This window comes from Zophobas morio, unplaced genomic scaffold (assembly GCF_036711695.1).
Source record: "Zophobas morio isolate AGI-343-1 ecotype UQ-CSIRO unplaced genomic scaffold, CSIRO_AGI_Zmor_V1 ptg000030l, whole genome shotgun sequence".
Taxonomy (NCBI): domain Eukaryota; kingdom Metazoa; phylum Arthropoda; class Insecta; order Coleoptera; family Tenebrionidae; genus Zophobas; species Zophobas morio.
In genome coordinates this window covers 3,439,285-3,465,816 of record NW_026972135.1, presented here as the reverse complement: position 1 = coordinate 3,465,816, position 26,532 = coordinate 3,439,285, and the positions used below count along the sequence as shown (strand labels likewise).

Sequence of the window (26,532 nt, the reverse complement as noted above, 5' to 3'; positions counted from 1 at the left end):
AAATTGCTCCCGAGGTAGTACGGTCCTGAGAATCGTGAAAGATAGTGGGAGAGGCGGCGAGAATATTAATTTTGGGTAAAATATTACCGTGTCTGCTGTAATATAAATCAAAAATACAACAATGTAAATATAAATCTATAATTAAATCCAGTCAAGTTTCTTATCTTATCTCATTCTTCATGGGAAAAAATTGTTTTGGTTGATCTCTACTTGGGAGATTCACAGTAGGTGCAAATTAAAAAAATCGAGAAAATGAGAACTGCAAACATTTTGAAAATTGAAAAATAAAATTCGAAAAGTCGAAAAATCGAGAAATCGAAACATCAAAAAAAAACAAAATTAACAAAGTAGAAAGTCCAGAAAGTTCCCAAAATTGAAAAATCGAATAACTCAGATACCAAAAAATCGTAAAATCGCAAAATTAAAAAAACGAAACTGAAAAATCAAAAATTTAAAAATTCGAACAATTGAAACAGAGATATGGAAGAACAGAAAAGTGAAAAATTGAAGAATTCCAAAACTGAAAGACGAAGCATTGGAAAATAGAAAATTTGAAAAAAGAAGAAAACAGCGAATCACAATCGAAAGATCGAAATGTTAAAAATTGAAAAATTTAATCATCACAGTTTGAAAAATTGGTCGAAGTTTATTTCGACAGGTCTTTCCCCGGCTGAAGCAAGTATAAGTTCAACAAATCCTGCTTCTTTGAAAAATTATAAAATTAGATTTTGCGATGGATGTTTTGTGATAATCTCTATAAAGTAAAATCCAGCGACATAAAGAACACCTCCGCAGCCCCTGCGCCGAACAAAAAAGCAAAACCAGAATGAGAAACGATACTGAAAACAAAAGACAGTCAACCGACGGAGGCAGCGCTTTACGCATGGGACTGACTGGCTGCAAGTCGTAAATTACTGGAATGGCCGGAATCGGCCAGTTTTGCATTTTGCACAACCTCGAGATCATATGTGTCAACAAACACTGAGGCGAAAACCAAATTGTATTTTTGTAAAAACCAAATTAAAAACAAATAAATTTTATTTTCCTTACATTTAGGGACCTGTTTATTTATCTGTTGATTTTGTTGTAATCACTACTTTATACTACTATAGCACAATGCAATATAATGGCACAGTGTGCCGTAAGCTGGTAGTTATATTATAATCTACTTATCTAAAACTGTTATCACAATAGTAATTCCAGTTTTACGGTATGAAATGTTGCGGGTCCCACCAGTTGAAAAACCCGCTTCTGCTTCACCGATCGCGTACTTCTGGTTAATTCTATACCATGCGCTTGAATTGTCTTCAAACCAAAAAGTCATGGTGAAAGGACAATTTGATGCGTAATAGTTCACTTCCATTCTTGTTTCAACAGTAGCTCCTGAGGGAATTGCCTTATTTTGAAACCTCTCTATTGGACCGTTTCCATCTTCAAAATCGAAACCGTCTACGCCACTTACAATGGTCGTTATGATGTCTTCTTTCGAAAAATTTTGTATCATGAGATGAGTTTCTTGGCTCCGAGCAGAGACCGAGACGAAAAATAGACCGAAGAAAAGGCAAAAAAATATCGGTTGCATTTTGACTAAAAAAAAATCAACTTAATAGGAAAGAGTATTCGTCATTTGAACTTACGTTTTATTTGGAGCACTAAGACTTTCAGGATACCTACTGAACTGGCATATCGCTCAGCGGTTGGAGGTTTTTATAGTAATTTTTCGATCCTTAAAATATGTGTCAATTTTTGATAACAATAACCGTGATATTAATAAATAATAGGAGTACTAAATAAACAGACCTTCAGTTGCTACAGGTATTACACAATTACAGAAAAAATAGATTAATATAATATGGTACGTTGAATTAACTAAAAATGCAAAATAAAAAGAACATTGTTACGTTGATCGGTAATTTAAAAATCGGCGTAGGTAAAACTCAACAATTTATTTCTCAATAACTCATAGTTAGTTTTAATTTGTAAATGTGTAGTTTAAGTCCAAATGTCTATTATCTACATATTGAAATCTTTATTTCTAAATCCGTTGTTGCTAACGATAAATTTCCAAAGTGGTTCTCCAAAGGCACTAAATTACTTATAATGAAAAAAAAAATGATTATACAAAAAATTCAAACTTAGTTATGATATTGGATACTTTAATAAATTTAAAGGAATCAGAAATTCTGTTAAAAGTTTGATTCATGAAGACTATGCCCAAGTGGATGGTACACAATCAGGAAAATTCGAAAGACCCTCGAACTATTTGTAATATGTTTGCTGATTTTTTTCAGAGTACATATACAAACCATAAAAACCAAAATATAGACGTCCCTGATTTAGAAGTATTCCAAAGCAATAATACTCTTAGCTCAATTAAAATTTCAAATGACACTGTATTTCACAAATAATCCAATTTGAAAAATAACTTAAGTCCCGGGCCAGATGGTTTTCCGGCCTTCTTTATAAAATATTGCAGTCCAATTCTCACTTGGCCAATTACCCTTCTTTTTCAACTTTCTCTCGATTCTGGCACATGACCTGAACAGTGGAAACCATCATTTATTATCCTTTTGCATAAATCTGGCTCTAAAAATGAAGTTAAAAATTACAGACTTATCGCTTCCTTGTGCTCTTTATCTAAAGTTCTTGATTCTATTGTTTCTGACCATTTAATCTCAACATTTAAAAATAATATTTCCATCCACCAACATGGCTTTTTACCTAATCGTAGTAAATCAACTAACCTATCTGAGTATACTAATTATATCAACAACTTAAAGGAACAAGGATATCACGTCGATGCCATTTATACTGATTTCTCCAAGGCTTTTGACCGTGTTGATATACAACTTCTTTTACACAAATTAAAATACTATGGCGTGATTGGAAGTATTTACTCTTGGATCAGATCTTATTTAACGCACACAACGCAGGTAGCCAGTATAAATGGCCATCAATCAAAAGTTATCAATGGAACCACAGGAGTATCGCAAGGCAGTCATCTCGGTCCAGTGCTTTTCCTTTTTTTTGTTAACGATATCACAAAGTGCTTTTCTCACTGCAAAAAGCTTCTTTTCCCTGACGATTTAAAGTCATGTATGAAAGTTACTGATGTCAACGATACTCTAAAAATTCAACACGATATAGATTCTTTTTGGAAATGGTGTTGCGAAAATCCCATGAACCCTAATATAGATATGTGTAAAACCATTTCATTTACAAAAAGCAGTGTACGAATTGATACTTCATATCATATCAATAATAACATATTGTCGAAAACCGACACAGTTTTAGACCATGGTGTTACACTAGATTCTAAATTGAATTTAAGCGCTCACATTGACAATGTTTTAAGTTAGAGTTTTCGCTTGTGTGGTTTTGTTAAGAGGTACTGCAAAAATTTTAACAATGTAATAGTAATTATTAAATTATTTTCAACGTTGGTGAGGCCAGTTCTCGAGTATTGTAGCATAATTTGGAATCCCTTCTATAAAAAACATATTGATAGGATCGAACAATTTTCCATGAGAACTAAGATATCAATCTGAAAAATTTAAATTTAGAGCTTGATGAAATCTTGATTATTAATGGCCTTCATTTGTTGATCAATGATAACAATTATCTACCGTTGCTATTTAAGTGTTATTGATTTTTTATTTTGAACAAAACAAAACACTCTTTAACATCATCTGCTAGGGAAACAACTGGCTTATTTAGATCAAGCTTGAAAACTGGAAAATTTATTTCGTATTATCATAAGGGCTCAACAAGGACAACATTAATTAAATTTTTTAAATTCAATCATTGTTATCAGAAATCGTGTTATCTTTCAGCGATCAAAACATTACTAAAAAATTTCCAGTGATCAAGCGATACCAATTCAATATCTCAAAAGTGTTAGTGTCCATAAAAACATAAGGTCAAATAAAGACGAATTTTTTCTAGTAATTTGATTTTTTTAGTCAACATGCAACAGTTCATTTTTACATTTCCTTTGGTATATTTTTCGTCTCAGTCTCTGCTTGGAACAAAGAAACTCATCTCAAAAGCTTAGCTCTCGCTTGTTGAAAACTAAAAAAACTAGCAAGCTCTAATTTTACATATATACTTAGTTCTTTATGCTGTCTCTGTTCCGCCGTTCCGTGTATCCTTAAAGAACAATAAAAAGGTCAGTTGAGGATAAAAGTCTAGTAAATTCTTTTGTTGCTGGAAGACGTTCATGGGAGGTATGTTGCTCCCAAGGTAGTACGGTCCTGAGAATCGTGAGGGATAGTGGGAGAGGTGAATTTTTCAGTACTTAAATATATTCGTAATATTTAAAGTGAAATATAGAGTATGACACAAAACTTCGACATAAAGGAAAAGGAAAATTTCTAAAGTTCCCAAAACTGATATGATGAAAAAGTGAGACATTTAAACTCAAAAACTGAAAAGTCGAAAAATAAAAAAAATCGAAAAAGTAAAATTTAAAAAATTGCAAAATCTGAAGAATCGCAAAACTGAAAAATCGAGAAATTGACGAATTCTAAAATTGAAACAGCGAAAAATTAGACGATCGAGAAGCCGACAACTCGAAAATTTGAAAAACTGAGAATTTGAAAAATCGAAACATCGAAATACATATTCAAAACCTGAAACATAGAGAGTTGGAAACATCAAATAGACCACAATCGAAAGATCGAAAAGTAAAAAATGGAATAATTTTAAATAAAAAAATTGGAAACGTCGTAAAATCGATAAATAGAAAAATTGAAAAACCAAAACCGAGAAGGCGAAAATTCGAAAGAAAGAAAAGTCGAAACATCTAAAAAATGTAAAATATAAAAATTCAACCAACTGAAAATTCGAAGAACTGAAAAATCTAAAACGCGATTGTTCTGAGAAACCAAGAAATCGAAAAATATAAAATTTTAAAACTTGAAAAATTAAAATATCTAAAAATTGAGAAACGGGGAAAACGAAACATCAAATAGAAAAAATTGGTCTAAAGAGTTTAGACAGTACTTCCCTCGCTGTCGGAAACTTGACGACTGCATGGCTATTGTGTTTTTTTTCTCATTACATTTTTGTAGTGTGGAATTTAAAAAAAAATTGCGATGACGTCATCAACATTTTTGCAAGGACACGTATATCAGTTCGGATAGATGTAGTGTAATACTAAGAATAAAATTATTGTATTCCCAAATTTTCGGGGAAAATGAATTGGGTCGTTTTGAAAATTGATTTGTTATAATCAATAAAATAACGAAACAATTTACTCACGTATATGGCGCCGGTGAGAGGCAACTGAAAATCGTTTATGTATAAGCATTCTTAATTTAAGATGACAAGCGTAACAGCATACGTGAGAGTCAAACAGAGAAACTGTAAACAAAACGACCATCGGTTTTATTGCTTCGACTTCCGCTTATTATATAAAACATTGGGTTTTATTTTAATTTTTGACGGTGGAATTCACAACTGGTTGATTATAAACATGTATATTCCACATTCGCGGAACCTAGACAGCGCACAAAACAAATGCACGTCTGTAATGTTAAAGTCGATGTAAATAAGCGTGCTACCCTTATGTTTCAACCCAGTTTTTACTTTAAAAAATTTTGTGTCTACCAAATTGGGTTGGTTGAGGTGTAATACTAATAATAAGTGTTGCCTTTAATTTAATCAATAAAATAAATTGACTTCATTAATTTTTTTGAGCCACCTCTTAAGAAAATCTAAAAAAATATGAATGGAATGATAGATAAATCACAAGTATAAACTCATCATATTTTTTGCATTTTAGATAGGATTTATTCAGCAAAATTTAAGGGTGACGTCATCAATTTTTTTAGGAGGGATGAACAAACACATTTTGAACAAAAGTTTACCATGCTTATAATAACTTTAAAATATCTCCAAGATTTCAAAGCATTCGGTTTTGTAATTCCTGATTAAATCGATAAAATAAATTCACGCATTCATTAATTTTTTTGAGTCACCCTGTATATGCAAATCGAAAAAATATGAATGGAATGATAAATCACAAGTACAGACTCATCATATTTTTCACATTTTAGATAGGATTTATTCGACAAAATTTTGGGGTGACGTCATCAATTTTTTAGGGGGGATTAGCAAATACATTTTGATAAAAAATTAGCCATGCTTATAATAACTTTAAAACATCTCCAAGATTTCAAAGCATTCGGTTCTGTAAATCCTGATTAAACCAATAAAATAAATTCGTGCATTCATTAATTTTTTTGAGTCAGCCTGTATATGCAAATCCAAAAAATATGATTGGAATGATAAATCACAAGTACAGACTCATCATATTTTGTACATTTTACATAGGATTTATTCGGCAAAATTTTGGAGTGACGTCATCAATTTTTTAGGGGGGAAGAGCAAATACATTTTGATAAAAAATTTACCATGCTTATGATAAGTTTAAAACATCTCCAGGATTTTAAGGCGTTCGGTTCTGTAATTCCTGATTAAATCAATAAAATAAATTGACGCATTCATTAATTTTTTTCAGTCACCCTGTATATGCAAATCGAAAAAATATGAATGGAATGATAAATCACAAGTACAGACTCATCATATTTTGTACATTTTAGATAGGATTTATTCAGCAAAATTTTGTGGTGATGTCATAAATTTTTTTGGGGGGGACGACCAAATACATTTTGATCAAAAATTTACCATGCTTATGATAATTTTAAAACATCTTCAAGATTTCAAAGTATTCGGTTTTGTAGTTCCTGAGTAAATCAGTAAAATAAATTTTGCGCATTCATTAATTTTTTTGAGTCACCCTGTATATGCAATTCCAAAAAATATGAATGGAGTAATATATCACAAGTACAGACGCATCATATTTTGTACATTTTAGATAGGATTTATTCGGCAAACTTTTGACCTGATGTCATCAAGTTTTTGGAGGGGATAACCAAATATATTTTGACTAAAGATTTATGATGCTCTTTAGAGCCTTAAAACATCTGCATCATTTCAAAACATTCGGGTTAGCAGATTCAAAATTAAATTGCCAAATGTTGTTTTATGATTTTGATTTTTTTTCCAAAAATCTGGACGTTTCGGGTAAAAACTCGTAAACTACATGTGTAGGACTATGTTATTTTATACAATTTAAGACCCATTTACTATGTACAATTTTGAAGTGACGTCATCGCATTAGTGGTGGGGATGATTAGACAAATTTTGGGTAGCGTTTTACCATCTACATGATATTCCTAATATAAGTACAAAATTTCACAACAATCGGTCCAGTACTTTCGGAGATTATCTGTCTAATAAAAATCCGGGACGACAGATAGACGGACAGACAGACGGAAATGGGAGACCTATTTCTTCGTATTCCAGGGGTCATGAAAGATCGAGAAAACGTAAAAGTAGAGAGTCGGCCGACGGACTCGATTACAATACTTCCTTTGCTTACGCTCGGGAAGTGAAACTGAAAAATCTAAAATTAAAAAATTGGTAAATTGCATAATCGAAAAATTGAATATTTGAAGAATCGAAATACCTATTGCAAAATCCCAAAATTGAAATATCGAAAAAGTAAAAAATGGAAGAAAAATTGAAGAATAGGAAAATAAAAATCTCAAAATTGAAAAATTCTAAAATTGAAATGACAAAAAATTGCGAAATCGAGGAGTTGAAAAATTGTTGCACGGAAAAAACGGAAAATTGAAAAGCCGAAAATTCGAAAAATCGAAACATCAAAATATTCAAAAATGAAACATTGGAAGTTCGGAACGACAAGAGATCGAGAAATAGAAAGGTCGAGAAGTCCAAAAATAGAAAAATTGAAAAATCGAAATAGGCCGAAATCGAAAAATGTAGAAGTTAAAAATTGAAAAAAATGAAAAATTTAAAATTACGAAAATGTCGTTAATTAAAATAAATAAAAAAATAATTCCAAAATTGAAAAATCTAAAACCGAGAAGTCGAAAAATCAAAAGATCGAGAAATCGAAAAATTTTAAATAAAAAACTTCGACAAATTGAAAAATCGAAACAAGGAGTAATCGAGAAACCGAGAAATTGAAAAATATACACTGACCGGAAAAAAAACCGGCCACTCTGAAAAATTTCTCAAAACCAACTGATTTTTTAAAATTTTTTTATAAGTTAAATTAATAATTTTTAAAGCTAAAAATTATTAATTTAACTAGTGATCGTTATTTTATTAAAGAATCATTCACAATTGACACATGATGTACAAATTAGCAAAAAAAAGTCAATTAAACGCAGACTTAATTTTAATTTAACAAAATAATAGAAATACACCAAGTACGATATTTTCTAAAAAAAAAGAATAAAGGATGCTGTTGTTGTAAACAGCGTTTTTCACCATTTGATTATAAGTTTGGCAATTAATAAACGTTTTCACACGAAAATAATTCCGTTAAATCGTACAGACGTCTCTCAAAGTATCGCTCTCTTTCTGATATTTTGTAAAATTCGATTTAATTCTGCGTTTAATTGGCTTCTTTTTTTCGCGAATTTATACTTCATATGTGAATGGTTCTCTAATAAAATAACGATCAATAGTAAGTTAATAAAATTTAAAGGTTGGTTTTGCGAAATTTTTCAGGGTGGCCGCTTTTTTTGCCGGTCAGTGTAAAATTTAAAAATCGAAAAATTAAAAAATCGAAAAAGTAAAAATCGGATAATTGAAGAATCCAAATATTGCAAAATCCCAAAATTGAAATATCTAAAAATCGAAAAATAGAAGAAAAATTGAAGATTGGAAATATTTTAAAATTTTGAAGATGAAAAATCGAAAATAGTGAAAAATCGAGAAATGGGAAAATCAAAAAATTCGTTAATCGAGAAATTGGGAAATCGAAAAATTGGAAATTTAGAAATGGGAAAAGTTGAAAAATTGTAAAATTAAAAATTGGAAAACAGTAAAATTAAAAAAATCAAAAATTGAAGAATTGGAAAAATTAAAAAATACAAAATAAATTTTGCAATGTTTGTTTTGTGATAATCTCTATAAAGTAAAATCCAGCGACATAAAGAACACCTCCGCAGACCCTGCGCCGAACAAAAAAGCAAAACCAGAATGAGAAACGATACTGAAAACAAAAGATAGCCAACCGGCGGAGGCAGCTCTTTACGCATGACTGGCTGCAAGTCATAAATTACTGGAAGGGCCGGAATTGGCCAGTTTTGCATTTTGCACAATCTCGAGATCACATGTGTCAAGAAACGCTCAGGCGAAGACGAAATTGTGTTTTTGTAAAAACCAAATTAAAAACAAATAAATTTTATATTCCCTTACATTTAGGGGTCTATTTATTTATTTATTTATTTTGTTATAATGACAACTTTACACTACAGTATTATAGCAGAATGCAACATTATCGCACAGTGTGCCGTAAGCTGGTAGTTATATTATGTTCTACTTATCAAAAATGGATATCACAATAGTAATTCCAGTTTTACTGTATGAAATCTTGCGGGTCCCAGCAGTTGAAAAACCCGCTTCTGCTTCACCGATCGCGTACTTCTGGTTAATTCTATACCATGCGCTTGCATTGTCTTCAAACCAAAAAGTCATGGTGAAGGGACAATCTGATGCGTAATAGTTCACTTCCATTCTCGTTTCAACAGTAGCTCCTGCGGGAATTGCCTTATTTTGAAACCTCTCTATTGGACCGTTTCCATCTTCAAAATCGAAACTGTCTACGCCACTCACAATGGTCGTTATGATGTCTTGTTTCGAAAAATTTTGTATCATGAGATGAGTTTCTTGGCTCCGAGCAGAGACCGAGACGAAAAATAGACCGAAGAAAAGGCAAAAAAATATCGGTTGCATTTTGACTAAAAAAAAATCAACTTAATAGGAAAGAGTATTCGTCATTTGAACTTACGTTTTGTGTGGAGCACTAAGACTTTCAGGATACCTAGGTACTGAACTGGCATATCGCTTAGCGGTTGGAGGTTTTTATAGTAATTTTTCGATCCTTAAAATATGTGTCAATTTTTGATAACAATAACCGTGATATTAATGAATAATAGGAGTACTAAATAAACAGACCTTGATTTGCTACAGGTATTACACAATTACAGAAAATATAGATTAATATAATATGGTACGTTGAGTTAACTAAAAATGCAAAATAAAAAGAACATTGTTCGTTGATCGGTAACTTAAAAATCGGCGTAGGTAAAACTCAACAATTTATTTCTCAATAACTCATAGTTAGTTTTAATTTGTAAATGTGTAGTTTAAGTCCAAATATGTATTATCTACATATTGAAATCTTTATTTCTAAATCCGTTGTTGCTAACGATAAATTTCCAAAGTGGTTCTCCAAAGGCACTAAATTACTTATAAAGAAAAAAAAAATTATTATACAAAAAATTCAAACTTAGTTATGATATTGGAGACTTTAATAAATATAAAGAAATCACAAATTCTATTAAAAGTTTGCCCAACTGGATGATACACAATCAGGAAAATTCGAAAAACCCTCGAACTATTTGTAATATGTTTGCTGATTTTCTTCATAGTATATATACAAACCATAAAAACCAAAATATAGACGTCCCTGATTTAGAAGTATTCCAAAGTAATAATACTCTTAGCTCAATTAAAATTTCAAACGACACTGTATTTCACAAATTATCCAATTTGAAAAATAACTTAAATCCCGGGCCAGATGGTATTCCTGCTTTCTTTATAAAATATTGCAGTCCAATTCTCACTTGGCCAATTACCCTTCTTTTTCAACTTTCTCTCGATTCTGGCACATGACCTAAACAGTGGAAATCCTCATTTATTATCCTTTTGCATAAATCTGGCTCCAAAAATGAAGTTAAAAATTACAGACTTATCGCTTCCTTGTGCTCTTTATCTAAAGTTCTTGATTCTATTGTTTTTGACCATTTAATCTCAATATTTAAAAATAATATTTCCATCCACCAACATGGCTTTTTACCTAATCGTAGTAAATCAACTAACCTATTTGAGTATACTAATTATATCAAAAACTCAATGGAACAAGGATATCAAGTCGATGCCATTTGTACTGACTTCTCCAAGGCTTTTGACCGTGTTGATATACAACTTCTTTTAAATAAATTAAAATACTATGGTGTGATTGGAAATATTTTATCTTGGATCGGATCTTATTTAACGCACAGGACGCAGGTAGTCACCATACATGGCCATCTATCAAAAGTTATTAATGTAACCTCAGGAGTACGGCAAGGCAGTCATCTCGGACCAGTGCTTTTCCTTTTGTTTGTTAACGATGTCACAAAGTGCTTTTCTTACTGCAAATATCTTCTTTTGGCTGACGATTTAAAATCATGTATGAAAGTTACTGATGTCAACGATACTCTAAAAATTCAACACGATATAGATTGTTTTTGGAAATGGTGTTGAGAAAATTCCATGAACTCTAATATAGATATGTGTAAAACCATTTCATTTACAAAAAACAGTGTACGAATTGATACTTCATATCATATCAATAATAACATATTGTCGGAAACCGACACAGTTTTAGACCTTGGTTTTACACAAGATTCTAAATTAAATTTCAGCGCTCACATTGACAATGTTTTAAGTTAGAGTTTTCGCTTTTGTGGTTTTATTAAGAGGCACTGCAAAAATTTTAACAATATAATAGTAATTATTAAATTATTTTCAAAGTTGTTGAGGCCAGTTCTCGAATATTGTAGCATAATTTGGAATCCCTTCTATAAAATACATATCGATAGAATCGACCAATTTTCCATGAGAACTAAGATATAAATCTGAATAATTTAAATTTAGAGCTTGATGAAATCTTGATTATTAATGGCCTTCACTTGTTGATCAATGATAACAATTATCTACCGTTGCTATTTAAGTGTTATTGATTTTTTATTTCACACTAATTAAAATTTTTAAATTCAATCATTGATATCAGAAATCGTCTTATCTTTCATCGATCAAAACATTACTAAAAAATTTCCAATGATCAGCGATACCAGTTCAATATCTCAAAAGTGTTAGTGTCCACAAAAACATAAGTTCAAATTAAGACGAATTTTTTCTGTTAAGTTGATTTTTTTAGTCAACATGCAACAGTTCATTTTTACTTTTCCTTTGGTATATTTTTCGTCTCAGTCTGTGCTTGGAACAAAGAAACTCATCTCAAAAGCTTAGCTCTCGCTTGTTGAAAACTAAAAAAACTAGCAAGCTCTAATTTTACATATATACTTAGTTCTTTATGCTGTCTCTGTTCCGCCGTTCCCTGTATTCTAAAAGAACAATAAAAAGGTCAGCTGGGGATAAAAGTCTAGTAAATTCTTTTGTTGCTGGAAGACGTTCATAGGAGGTATGTTGCTCCCAAGGTAGTACGGTCCAGAGAATCGAGAGCGATAGTGGGAGAGGTGAATTTTTCAGTACTTAAATATATTCGTAATATTTAAAGTGAAATATAGAGAATGACACAAAACTTCGACATAAAGGAAAAGGAAAAGTCCTAAAGTTCCCAAAACTGAAATGATGAAAAAGTGAGACATTTAAACTCAAAAACTGAAAAGTCGAAAAATAAAAAAAATCGAAAAAATAAAATTTAAAAAATTGCAAAATTTGAAGAATCGAAAAACTGAAAATTCGAGAAATTGAAGAATTCTAAAATTGAAACAGCGAAAAATTGGACGATCGAGAAGCCGATAACTCGAAAATTCGAAAAACTGAGAATTTGAAAAGTCGAAACATGGAAATATTCAAAACCAGAAACACAGATTTTGAAACATCAAAAGATTGAGACATAGAGAAATGGAAAAGTTGAGAAGTCAAAAAATCGAAAAATCGAAAGATCGAAAAGTAAATAATTGAAAAATTTTAAGTAAAAAAATTGGAAACAACGAAAAATCTCGATAAATGAATAAATAGAAAAATCGAAAAATCGAAAACTCCAAAACCGAGAAGGCGAAAATTCGAAAGAAAGAAAAGTCGAAACATCTAAAAAATTTAAAATACAAAAATTTAACAAACTGACAAATCGAAGAACTGAAAAATCTAAAACTCGATTGTTCCGAGAAACCAAGAAATCTAAAAATATAAAATTTTAAAACTTGAAAAATTAAAATATCTAAAAATTGAGAAACGGGGAAAACGAAACATCAAATAGAAAAACTGGAAAATCTAAAATTAAAAAATTGGTAAATTGCATAATCGAAAAATCGAATATTTGAAGAATCGAAATATTACAAAATCCCAAAATTGAAATATCGAAAAAGTGAAAAAAAAAAGGAAAATTGGAGAATAGGAAAACTGAAAAATCCCAAAACGGAAAAATTCCAAAATTAAAATGACGAAAAATTGCGAAATCGAGGAATTGAAAAATTGTAGCACGGAAAAAACAGAAAATTGAAAGGCCGAAAATTCGAAAAATCGAAACATCAGTATATTTAAAAATTAAATTTTTGAAGTTCGAAACGTCAAGAGATCGAGAAACACAAAGGTCCACAAGTCCAAAAATAGAAAATTTGAAAAATCGAAATAGGCCGAAATCGAAAAAATGTAGAAGTTAAAAATCGAAAAAAATGAAAAATTTAAAATTACGAAAACATCGCTAATTAAAATAAATAAAAAAATAATTCCAAAACTGAAAAATCTAAAACCGAAAAGTCGAAAAATCAAAAGATCGAGAAATCGAAAAATTTTAAATAAAAAACTTCGACAAATTGAAAAATCGAAACAAGGAGTAATCGAGAAACCGAGAAATTGAAAAATATACACTGAACGGCAAAAAAAAAACGGCCACCCTGAAAAATTTCGCAAAACCAAATGGTTTTTTAAAAATTTTTTATAATTTTTGGCTTTAAAAATTATTAATTTAACTAGTGATCGTTATTTTATTAAAGAATCATTCACAATTGACACATGATGTACAAATTAGCAAAAAAAAGTCAATTAAACGCTGACTTAATTTTAATTTAACAAAATAACAGAAAAACACCAAGTACGATATTTTCTTAAAAAAAAGAATAAAGGATGCTGTTGTTGTAAACAGCGTTTTTCACCATTTGATTATAAGTTTGGCAATTAATAAACGTTTTCACACGAAAATAATTCCGTTAAATCGTACAGACGTCTCTCAAAGTGTCGCTCTCTTTCTGTTATTTTGTAAAGTTAAATTTAATTCTGCGTTTAATTGGCTTCTTTTTTTCGCGAATTTATACCTCATATGTGAATGGTTCTCTAATAAAATAACGATCAATTGTTAAGTTAATAATATTTAAAGGTTGGTTGTGCGTTGTGCGAAATTTTTCAGGGTGGCCGCTTTTTTTGCCGGTCAGTGTAAAATTTAAAAATCGAAAAATTAAAAATCGAAAAAGTAAAGAATCGGATAAATGAAGAATCCAAATATTGCAAAATCCCAAAATTGAAATATCGAAAAATTGAAAAATAGAAGAAAAATTGAAGAATGGAAATATTTTAAAATTTTGAAGATGAAAAGTCGAAAATAGTGAAAAATCGAGAAATGGGAAAATCAAAAAATTCGTTAATCGAGAAATTGGGAAATCGAAAGATTGAAAATTTAGAAATGGGAAAAGTTGACAAATTGTAAAATTAAAAATTGGAAAGCAGTAAAATTAAAAAATTAAAAAATTGAAGAATTGGAAAAATGAAAAAATACAAAAATAAATTTTGCAAAATTTGTTTTGTGATAATCTCTATAAAGTAAAATCCAGCGACATAAAGAACACCTCCGCAGTCCCTGCGCCGAAGAAAAAGGCAAAACCAGAATGAGAAACGAAACCGAAAACAAAAGATAGCCAACCTGCGTGGACAGCTCTTTACGCAGGTGACTGACTGGCTGCAAGTCATAAATTACTGGAAGGGCCGGAATTGGCCAGTTTTGCATTTTGCACAATCTCGAGATCATATGTGTCAAGAAACGCTCAGGCGAAGACGAAATTGTATTTTTGTAAAAACCAAATTAAAAACAAATAAATTTTATATTCCCTTACATTTAGGTGTCTCTTTATTTATTTATTGATTTTCTTATAATGACAACTTTACACTACAGTATTATAGCAGAATGCAACATTATCGCACAGTGTGCCGTAAGCTGGTAGTTATATTATGATCTACTTATCAAAAACGGATATCACAATAGTAATTCCAGTTTTACTGTATGAAATCTTGCGGGTCCCAGCAGTTGAAAAACCCGCTTCTGCGTCACCGATCGCGTACTTCTGGTTAATTCTATACCATGCGCTTGACTTGTCTTCAAACCAAAAAGTCATGGTGAAAGGAGAATCTGATGCGTAATAGTTCACTTCCATTCTCGTTTCAACAGTAGCTCCTGAGGGAATTGCCTTATTTTCAAACCTTTCTATTGGACCGTTTCCATCTTCAAAATCGAAACAGTCTACGCCAGACACAACGGTCGTTATGATGTCTTGTTTCGAAAAATTTTGTATCATGAGATGAGTTTCTTGGCTGCGAGCAGAGACCGAGACGAAAAATAGACCGAAGAAAAGGCAAAAAAATATCGGTTGCATTTTGACTAAAAAAAAATCAACTTATAGGAAAGAGTATTCGTCATTTGAACTTACATTTTGTGTAGAGCACTAAGACTTTCAGGATACCAAGGTACTGAACTGGCATATCGCTTAATGGTTGGAGGTTTTTATAGTAATTTTTCCATCCTTAAAATATGTGTCAATTTTTGATAACAATAACCGTGATATTAATAAATAATAGGAGTACTAAATAAACAGACCTTCATTTGCTACAGGTATTACACAATTACAGAAAATATAGATTAATATAATATGGTACGTTGAATTAACTAAAAATGCAAAATAAAAAGAACATTGTTACGTTGATCGGTAATTTAAAAATCGGCGTAGGTAAAACTCAACAATTTATTTCTCAATAACTCATAGTTAGTTTTAATTTGTAATTGTGTATTTTAAGTCCAACTATGTATTATCTACATATTGAAATCTTTATTTCTAAATCCGTTGTTGCTAACAATAAATTTCCAAAGTGGTTCTCCAAAGGCACTGAATTACTTATAAAGAAAAAAAAATGGATTATACAAAAAATTCAAACTTAGTTATGATATTGGATACTTTAATAAATTTAAAGAAATCAGAAATTCTGTTAAAAGTTTGATTCATGACGACTATGCCCAACTGGATGGTACACAATCAGGATAAGTCAAAAAACCCTCAAACTATTTGTAATATGTTTGCTGATTTTCTTCAGAGTACATATACAAACCATAAAAACCAAAATATAGACGTCCCTGATTTAGAAGTATTCCAAAGTAATAATACTCTTAGCTCAATTAAAATTTCAAATGACACTGTATTTCACAAATAACCAAATTTGAAAAATAACTTAAATCCCGGGCCAGATGGCATTCCTGCCTTCTTTATAAAATATTGCACTCCAATTCTCACTTGGCCAATGACCCTTCTTTTTCAACTTTCTCTCGATTCTGGCACATGACCTGAACAGTGGAAATCCTCATTTATTATCCTTTTGCATAAATCTGGCTCTAAAAATGAAGTTAAAAATTACAGACTTATCGCTTCCTTGTGCTCTTTATCTAAAGTTCTTGATTCTATTGTTTCTGACCATTTAATCTCAACATTTAAAAATAATATTTCCATCCACCAACATATCTTTTTACCCAATCGTAGTAAATCAACTAACTTATTTGAGTATACTAATTATATCAACAACTCAAAGGAACAAGGATATCAAGTCGATGCTATTTGTACTGACTTCTCCAAGGCTTTTGACCGTGTTGATATACAACTTCTTTTAAAAAAATTAAAATACTACGGCGTGATTGGAAGTATTTTATCTTGGATCAGATCTTATTTAACGCACAGAACGCAGGTAGTCAGTATAAATGGCCATCAATCAAAAGTTTTCAATGTAACCTCAGGAGTATCGCAAGGGAGTCATCTCGGTCCAGTGCTCTTCCTTTTGTTTGTCAACGATGTCACAAAGTGCTTTTCTCACTGCAAATAGCTTCTTTTCGCTGACGGTTTAAAGTCATATATGAAAGTTACTGATGTTAACGAAACTCTAAAAATTCAGCACGATATAGATTCTTTTTGGAAATGGTGTTGCGAAAATCCCATGAACCCTAATATAGATATGTGTAACACCATTTCATTTACAAAAAACAGTGTACGAATTGATACTTCATATCATATCAATAATAACATATTTTCGAAAACCGACACAGTTTTAGACTTTGGTGTTACACTAGATTTTAAATTAAATTTCAGGGCTCACATTGACAATGTTTTAAGTAGAGTTTTCGCTTGTGTGGTTTTGTTAAGACCCACTGCAAAAACTTTAACAACATAATAGTAATTATTAAATCATTTTCTATACGTTGGTGAGGCCAGTTCTCGAGTAAGTATTGTAGCATAATTTGGAATCCCTTCTATAAAAAACATATTGATAGGATCGAACAATTTTCCATGAGAACTAAGATATAAATCTGAATAATTTAAATTTAGAGCTTGATGAAATCTTGATTATTAATGGCCTTCATTCGTTGATCAATGATAACAATTATCTACCGTTGCTATTTAAGTGTTATTAATTTTTTATTTTGAACAAAACAAAACACTCTTTAACATCATCTGCTAGGGAAACAACTGGCTTATTTAGATCAAGCTTGAAAACTGGAAAATTTATTTCGTATTATCATAAGGACTCAACAAGGACAACACTAATTAAATTTTTAAATTCAATCATTGTTATCAGAAATCGTGTTATCTTTCAGCGATCAAAACATTACTAAAAAATTTCCAGTGATCAAGCGATACCAGTTCAATATCTCAAAAGTGTTAGTGTCAACAAAAACATAAGTTCAAATAAAGACGAATTTTTTTCTATTAAGTTGATTTTTTTAGTCAACATGCAACAGTTCATTTTTACTTTTCCTTTGGTATATTTTTCGTCTCAGTCTCTGCTTGGAACAAAGAAACTCATCTCAAAAGCTTAGCTCTCGCTTGTTGAAAACTAAAAAAACTAGCAAACTCTAATTTTACGTGTGTACTTAGTTCTTTATGCTGTCTCTGTTCCGCCGTTCCCTGTATCCTAAAAGAACAATAAAAAGGTTAGCTGAGGATAAAAATCTAGTAAATTCTTTTGTTGCTGGAAGACGTTCATGGGAGGTATGTTGCTCCCAAGGTAGTACGGTCCTGAGAATCGTGAGCGATAGTGGGAGAGGTGAATTTTTCAGTACTTAAATATATTCGTAATATTTAAAGTGAAATATAGAGTATGACACAAAACTTCGACATAAAGGAAAAGGAAAAGTCCTAAAGTTCCCAAAACTGAAATGATGAAAAAGTGAGACATTTAAACTCAAAAACTGAAAAGTCGAAAAATAAAAAAAATCGTGAAACTAAAATTTTTAAATTGCAAAAAGTGAAGAATCGAAAAACTGAAAAATCGAGAAATTGACGAATTCTAAAATTGAAACAGCGAAAAATTAGACGATCGAGAAGCCGATAACTCGAAAATTTGAAAAACTGAGAATTTGAAAAATCGAAACATCGAAATACATATGCAAAACCTGAAACATAGAGAGTTTGAAACATCAAATAGACCACAATCGAAAGATCGAAAAGTAAAAAATGGAATAATTTTAAATAAAAAAATTGGAAACGTCGTAAAATCGATAAATAGAAAAATTGAAAAACCAAAACCGAGAAGGCGAAAATTCGAAAGAAAGAAAAGTCGAAACATCTAAAAAATTTAAAATATAAAAATTCAACAAACTGAAAATTCGAAGAACTGAAAAATCTAAAACGCGATTGTTCCGAGAAACCAAGAAATCGAAAAATATAAAATTTTAAAACTTGAAAAATTAAAATATCTAAAAATTGAGAAACGGGGAAAACGAAACATCAAATAGAAAAACTGAAAAATCTAAAATTAAAAAATTGGTAAATTGCATAATCGAAAAATCGAATATTTGAAGAATCGAAATATTGCAAAATCCCAAAATTGAAATATCGTAAAAGTGAAAAATGGAAGAAAAATTGAAGAATAGGAAAATTGAAAAATCTCACAACTGAAAAATTACAAAATTGAAATAACGAAAAATTGCGAAATCGAGGAAATGAAAAATTCTAGCACGGAAAAAACGGAAAATTGAAAAGTCGAAAATTCGAAAAATCCAAACATCAAAATATTCAAAAATGAAACATTGGAAGTTCGAAACGTCAGGAGATCGAGAAATACAAAGGTCCAGAAGTCCAAAAATAGAAAAATTGAAAAATCGAAATAGGCCGAAATCGAAAAATGTAGAAGTTAAAAATTGGAAAAAATGAAAAATTTAAAGTTACGAAAATATCCTTAATTAAAATAAATAAAAAAATAATTCCAAAACTGAAAAATCTAAAACCAATAAGTCGAAAAATCAAAAGATCGAGAAATCGAAAAATTTTAAATAAAAAACTTCGACAAATTGGAAAATCGGAAACAAGGAGTAATCGAGAAACCGAGAAATTGAAAAATATACACTGAACGGCAAAAAAACCCGTCACCCTGAAAAATTTCTCAAAACCAATTTAAAAATTATTAATTTAACTAGTGATCGTTATTTTATTAAAGAATCATTCACTATTGACACATGATGTACAAATTAGCAAAAAAAAGAAGACAATTAAACGCAGACTTAAATTTAATTTAACAAAATAACAGAAATACACCAAGTACGATATTTTCTTAAAAAAAAAAACAATAAAGGATGCTGTTGTTGTAAACAGCGTTTTTCACCATTTGATTATAAGTTTGGCAATTAATAAACGTTTTCACTCGAAAATAATTCCGTTAACTCTTACAGACGTCTCTCAAAGTGTCGCTCTCTTTCTGTTATTTTGTAAAATTAAATTAAATTCTCCGTTTATTTGGCTTTTTTTTCGCTAATTTATACCTCATATGTGTTAGTAGTGAATGGTTCTCTAATAAAATAACGATCAATAGTTAAGTTAATAATACTTAAAGGTTGGTTTTGCGAAATTTTTCAGGGTGGCCGCTTTTTTTGCCGGTCAGTTTAAAATTTAAAAATCGAAAAATCAAAAGATCGAAAAAGTAAAGAATCCGATAATTGAAGAATCCAAATATTGCAAAATCCCAAAATTGAAAAATCGAAAAATCGAAAAATAGAAGAAAAATTGAAGAATGGAAATATTTTAAAATTTTGAAGATGAAAAATCGAAAATAGTGAAAAATCGAGAAATAGGAAAATCAAAAAATTCGTTAATCGAGAAATTGGGAAATCGAAAGATTGAAAATTTAGAAATGGGAAAAGTTGAAAAATTGTAAAATTAAAAATTGGAAAGCAGTAAAATTAAAAAATTAAAAAATTGAAGAATTGGAAAAATGAAAAAATACAAAAATAAATTTTGCAATGTTTGTTTTGTGATAATCTCTATAAAGTAAAATCCAGCGACATAAAGAACACCTCCGCAGCCCCTGCGCCGAAGAAAAAGGCAAAACCAGAATGAGAAACGAAACCGAAAACAAAAAATAGCCAACCGGCGGAGGCAGCTCTTTACGCAGGTGACTGACTGGCTGCAAGTCATAAATTACTGGAAGGGCCGGAATTGGGCAGTTTTGCATTTTGCACAATCTCGAGATCATTTGTGTCAAGAAACGCTCAGGCGAAGACGAAATTGTATTTTTGTAAAAACCAAATTAAAAACAAATAAATTTTATATTCCCTTAAATTTAGGGGTCTATTTATTTATTTATTTATTGATTTTCTTATAATGACAACTTTACACTACAGTATTATAGCAGAATGCAACATTATCGCACAGTGTGCCGTAAGCTGGTAGTTATATTATGATCTACTTATCAAAAACGGATATCACAATAGTAATTCCAGTTTTACTGTATGAAATCTTGCGGGTCCCAGCAGTTGAAAAACCCGCTTCTGCTTCACCGATCGCGTACTTCTGGTTAATTCTATACCATGCGCTTGAATTGTCTTCAAACCAAAAAGTCATGGTGAAAGGACAATTTGATGCGTAATAGTTCACTTCCATTCTCGTTTCAACAGTAGCTCCTGAGGGAATTGCCTTATTTTGAAACCTCTCTATTGGACCGTTTCCATCTTCAAAATCGAAACTGTCTACGCCACTCACAATGGTCGTTATGATGTCTTCTTTCGAAAAATTTTGTATCATGAGATGAGTTTCTTGGCTCCGAGCAGAGACCGAGACGAAAAATAGACCGAAGAAAAGGCAAAAAAATATCGGTTGCATTTTGACTAAAAAAAAATCAACTTATAGGAAAGAGTATTCGTCATTTGAACTTACATTTTGTGTAGAGCACTAAGACTTTCAGGATACCAAGGTACTGAACTGGCATATCGCTTAGCGGATGGAGGTTTTTATAGTAATTTTTCGATCCTTAAAATATGTGTCAATTTTTGATAACAATAACCGTGATATTAATAAATAATATGAGTACTAAATAAACAGACCTTCATTTGCTACAGGTATTACACAATTACAGAAAATATAGATTAATATAATATGATACGTTGAGTTAACTAAAAATGCAAAATAAAAAGAACATTGTTACGTTGATCGGTAATTTAAAAATCGGCGTAGGTAAAACTCAACAATTTAATTCTCAATAACTCATAGTTAGTTTTAATTTGTAAATGTGTAGTTTAAGTCCAAATATGTATTATCTACATATTGAAATCTTTATTTCTAAATCCGTTGTTGCTAACGATAAATTTCCAAAGTGGTTCTCCAAAGGCACTAAATTACTTATAAAGAAAAAAAAATTTATTATACAAAAAATTCGAACTTAGTTATGATATTGGATACTTTAGTAAATATAAAAAAATCAGAAATTCTGTTAAAAGTTTGATTCATGACGACTATGCCCAACTGGATGGTACACAATCAGGATAAGTCAAAAAACCCTCAAACTATTTGTAATATGTTTGCTGATTTTCTTCAGAGTACATATACAAACCATAAAAACCAAAATATAGACGTCCCTGATTTAGAAGTATTCCAAAGTAATAATACTCTTAGCTCAATTAAAATTTCAAACGACATTGTATTTCACAAATTATACAGGGTCATTATAAAATATTGTAGTCGAAGAAGGCCATGATTTTGGTGACATTTTGTGCCGCCTTTTTCAGTTTTGTGGAAAGGATTACACTAATATTGGAATTTTTATTTTTAGCGCCACATTAGTTGACATTAGCGGCTGCACTGTTTCAACGCTTCATCAAATTCTGTCAGATGTCAATAATTTTTTCGTTTGTACTGGTACGTTTTCCCTCACTTTGTGCGTTAATTGACTTGTCTTGTTTTCATTTTTGCTGTCTTCCCCTTTGTTAGAACTTTAATAAGTGTCTCAAAAAACAGTTTTTATCAAAATTACAGATCATTGTGGAATAATCTCAGGTAATGAACAGAGAGGAATAACTATGGTCAGTGTTACAAATGATTTTTTTAGTTCTTTGGCGCAATCATCATGCCTATTACCGTAATGGGGTGTTAAATGAGGATGGGGATGGAGTGTACTCTGTGGAGGCGTCTAAAAACGAGTATCTGGTGAAGTGTTCTGTTGTCATTGATGAAGAATCTTTGAAGACGCTATATGGCGAATTATGGCCAGATTTAACGACACTGGTAGCATTTCTAAGTGAAAACCGACGGGGAGACCTCAAGTTAGTGAAGACGTTGTTGAAGATTTAAGGATGAGAATGGAACAAAGTCCGAATAAAGCTTTGTCAAAAATCTTTACTGTCCGGAGTACCATACAGCCCATGTCAGAAAATCGTAAAAGAGAAGTTACATATGCATCCATACAAGATTTTGTTGGTTCAGGAGCTGCAACCAGCTGATTTTCCTTGCCGCGTTGGGTAGTGTAGTTGGTTTCAAGCTGATATGGACGATAACGGGATTCTCGATTTGTCGTTCTTTTCTGATGAAACCTGGTTTCATCTGTTAGGCTATTATGTCAATTGACAGAACTTCAGAATTTGGTGTATAGAAAATACTCACGCTTTTGAAGAAACACCATCACACGCAATGAAGGTTGGTGTGTGGTTAGCAGACGACGATTCATAGGCCTGATACTTTTTCAAGTAAATGAATGTGATCAATAAACAAAATTAGATGTAGAAAGTGTATGTAGGTACTGCAATAAAGTTTTTTATTTTCAATAACTTTCATTTTTCTTTCGGTGTTAGTTGCATTCTCTTAATTTAAAACTTACTTCAACTTACTGTTTAGTAATAATTGTAATTTTACTATTAGGAAAGTTAAAAATCTTTATTAAACATTCTGTTGTTTCAAGAGATCTCATAATCAGCTACAGAACTCTTAACACTATGTTCCTGAAATTTTATTGGTTTTTTCATCTTTTTTCTTATAGAAATTTTGAAAAATCTTGATATTAGGATGGCCATGTGGGCGTGTTTTGGGTAGAACCTCTTTGACATTCCTGTTATGCAGATCTGGCATGTTTCAGATATCTAGAAACTGCAAAGCTGAAGGTAATGTTTGGACATAGCAGTTTTCACCTATTGTAGGGATGAAGATCAAGGATTTCAGTTGTGTTTTTTCAAGAGAAAAGCACCGGTCACAAACCATGTCTGCACCAATATTTTGACGATTCCTTTCAATTTACAAACAGAACTTTCGCGGGATCACAACTTTGGCAAAATTATTTACTGCAAAAACTCATTAGGTACTCATAGTGTTCGTTAACTGTGATAAGACTTGCTCTGCCATTGTCCATTACGTGATTTTTCACAATTTTTACCTTCAGGGTACCTATAAAAATGTAATTTTTTAAATAATTACCGTGTTCATTAGTTTCGACAAACTTAACCTCACTTTTTGGATTTCATTATTTGAAAAATTATTGCTTCTTTGCAAAACAGACCAGATGATTTATTCTGTTCAACTCCAATCGACTTTCCAAGGTGTAATTCATGACAAAGCCCTTAAACGTTTTTCTGACAATTTACAATTTTTGAAACTGAAATGTATTGCAGTGGCGTTCACAAATGCCCGATAACACTGCAACCCTTAATGCTCTGGCCTGGCGTCATTTCGTGTCTATTTAAAATGAATTTAAACCGCGAACCGGGCATTTCAATTTTTGACACATCTGACAGATTTGTTTGGACGTTCGTGACATTTCAAAACAGTTCAAATCATTTTGGTGATTAGCGGCACGAGAAAAATTTCATTTGTTTTTCATAGGTGAGTTGACTACAATATTTTATAATGACCCTGTATAATTTGAAAAATAACTTAAATCCCGGGCCAGATGGCATTCCTGCCTTCTTTATAAAATATTGCAGTCCAATTCTCACTTGGCCAATTACCCTTCTTTTTCAACTTTCTCTCGATTCTGGCACATGACCTGAACAGTGGAAATCCTCATTTATTATCCTTTTGCATAAATTTGGCTCTAAAAATGAAGTTAAAAATTACAGACTTATCGCTTCCTTGTGCTCTTTATCTAAAGTTCTTGATTCTATTGTTTCTGACCATTTAATCTCAACATTTAAAAATAATATTTCCATCCACCAACATGGCTTTTTACCCAATCGTAGTAAATCAACTAACCTATTTGAGTATACTAATTTTATCAACAACTCAAAGGAACAAGGATATCAAGTCAATGCTATTTGACTTCTCCAAGGCTTTTGACCGTGTTGATATACAACTTCTTTTAAAAAAATTAAAATACTACGGCGTGATTGGAAGTATTTTATCTTGGATCAGATCTTATTTAACGCACAGAACGCAGGTAGTCAGTATAAATGGCCATCAATCAAAAGTTATCAATGGTCATCTCGGTCCAGTGCTTTTCCTTTTATTTGTTAACGATGTCACAATGTGCTTTTCTCACTGCAAATATCTTCTTTTCCCTGCCGGTTTAAAATCATGTATGAAAGTTACTGATGTCAACGATACTCTAGAAATTCAACACGATATAGATTCATTTTGGAAATGGTGTTGCGAAAATTCCATGAACTCTAATATAGATATGTGTAAAACCATTTCATTTACAAAAAGCAGTGTACGAATTCATACTTCATATCATATCAATAATAACATATTGTCGAAAACCTACACAGATTTAGACCATGGTGTTACACTAGATTCTAAATTGAATTTCAGCGCTCACATTGACAATGTTTTAAGTTAGAGTTTTCGCTTGTGTGGTTTTGTTAAGAGGTGCTGCAAAAATTTTAACAATATAATAGTAATTATTAAATTATTTTCTACGTTGCTGAGGCCAGTTCTCGAGTATTGTAGCATAATTTGGAATCCGTTCTATAAAATACATATCGATACGATCGACCAATTTTCCATGAGAACTAAGATATATATATATAAATCTGAATAATTTAAATTTAGAGCTTGATGAAATCTTGATTATTAATGACCTTCGTTTGTTGATCAATGATAACAATTATCTACCGTTGCTATTTAAGTGTTATTGATTTTTATTTTGAACAAAACAAAACACTCTTTAACATCATCTGCTAGGGAAACAACTGGCTTATTTAGATCAAGCTTGAAAACTGGAAAATTTATTTCGTATTATCATAAGGGCTCAACAAGGACAACACTAATTAAATTTTTTAAATTCAATCATTGTTATCAGAAATCGTCTTATCTTTGAGCGATCAAAACATTACTAAAAAATTTCCAGTGATCAAGCGATACCAGTTCAATATCTCAAAAGTGTTAGTGTCCACAAAAACGTAGGTTCAAATAAAGACGAATTTTTTTCTATTAAGTTGATTATTTTAGTCAACATGCAACAGTTCATTTTTACTTTTCCTTTGGTATATTTTTCGTCTCAGTCTCTGCTTGGAACAAAGAAACTCATCTCAAAGGGTTAGCTCTCGCTTGTTGAAGTCTAAAAAACTAGCAAGCTCTAATTTTAGATATATACTTAGTTCTTTATGCTGCCTCTGTTCCGCCGTTCTCTGTATCCTAAAATTATTTATTACGATTATTGTGGCACGAATGGGTCGGTTGGTAACAAAATCAACATTTTCGTGATCATTTAACACAAAAGGGGGCAAATAGATGCAAATATTTAGTTGGGCTAGTTATTTTTTGTGCATTGGTTTCACCTTTCGATCACCTTAGTAGGAGTAGACACTTAATTTGATATAATTTACATTTTAACGAATCAAACATTGTCAAAATCCAAAAACTGTTAATCAGTGTGTGTTATCACAACTAGATTAGAGTAGCATTAAGGATGATAAAAGTAGTAAAACTTCTTTTGTTTCCTTCTCTCACAATTTATATTTCACTTAGGAAATGATCTTCGCACGATTTTACTAAGACTGGAATTGTCATGAGGCATGAGTAAACCTGGAAAATTTTAAATCTGGACTCGTTGCATTTACTTAGACAAATGTTGCAAAATGGTATAAAATCGGTTATTATTTCATATAATTTCGCCATTGATAAGAATTTCGTTACTTGG

At 31.1% G+C, this 26,532-nt stretch overlaps 1 protein-coding gene and 4 long non-coding RNA genes across 7 annotated transcripts in view; 1 reads left to right on the top strand and 4 right to left on the bottom strand.

Moving 5' to 3' along the window:
- The window catches only part of LOC135138396 (ly6/PLAUR domain-containing protein 6B-like), a 432,620-nt gene that overhangs the window by 232,261 nt on the left and 173,827 nt on the right, over window positions 1-26,532 (top strand). The window lies entirely within an intron of this gene.
- LOC135139012 (uncharacterized) lies at window positions 1,021-1,683 on the bottom strand. The gene is made up of 2 exons (XR_010282103.1): window positions 1,638-1,683; window positions 1,021-1,587 (listed from the first exon to the last, which is right to left on the bottom strand). It is a non-coding gene; the product is annotated as an uncharacterized LOC135139012 (long non-coding RNA).
- LOC135139004 (uncharacterized) lies at window positions 9,281-9,949 on the bottom strand. The gene is made up of 2 exons (XR_010282099.1): window positions 9,893-9,949; window positions 9,281-9,842 (listed from the first exon to the last, which is right to left on the bottom strand). It is a non-coding gene; the product is annotated as an uncharacterized LOC135139004 (long non-coding RNA).
- LOC135139056 (uncharacterized) lies at window positions 14,984-15,629 on the bottom strand. Its single transcript, XR_010282107.1, has 2 exons — window positions 15,591-15,629; window positions 14,984-15,541 (listed from the first exon to the last, which is right to left on the bottom strand). It is a non-coding gene; the product is annotated as an uncharacterized LOC135139056 (long non-coding RNA).
- Window positions 20,733-21,403, bottom strand: LOC135138989 (uncharacterized). Its single transcript, XR_010282095.1, has 2 exons — window positions 21,348-21,403; window positions 20,733-21,298 (listed from the first exon to the last, which is right to left on the bottom strand). It is a non-coding gene; the product is annotated as an uncharacterized LOC135138989 (long non-coding RNA).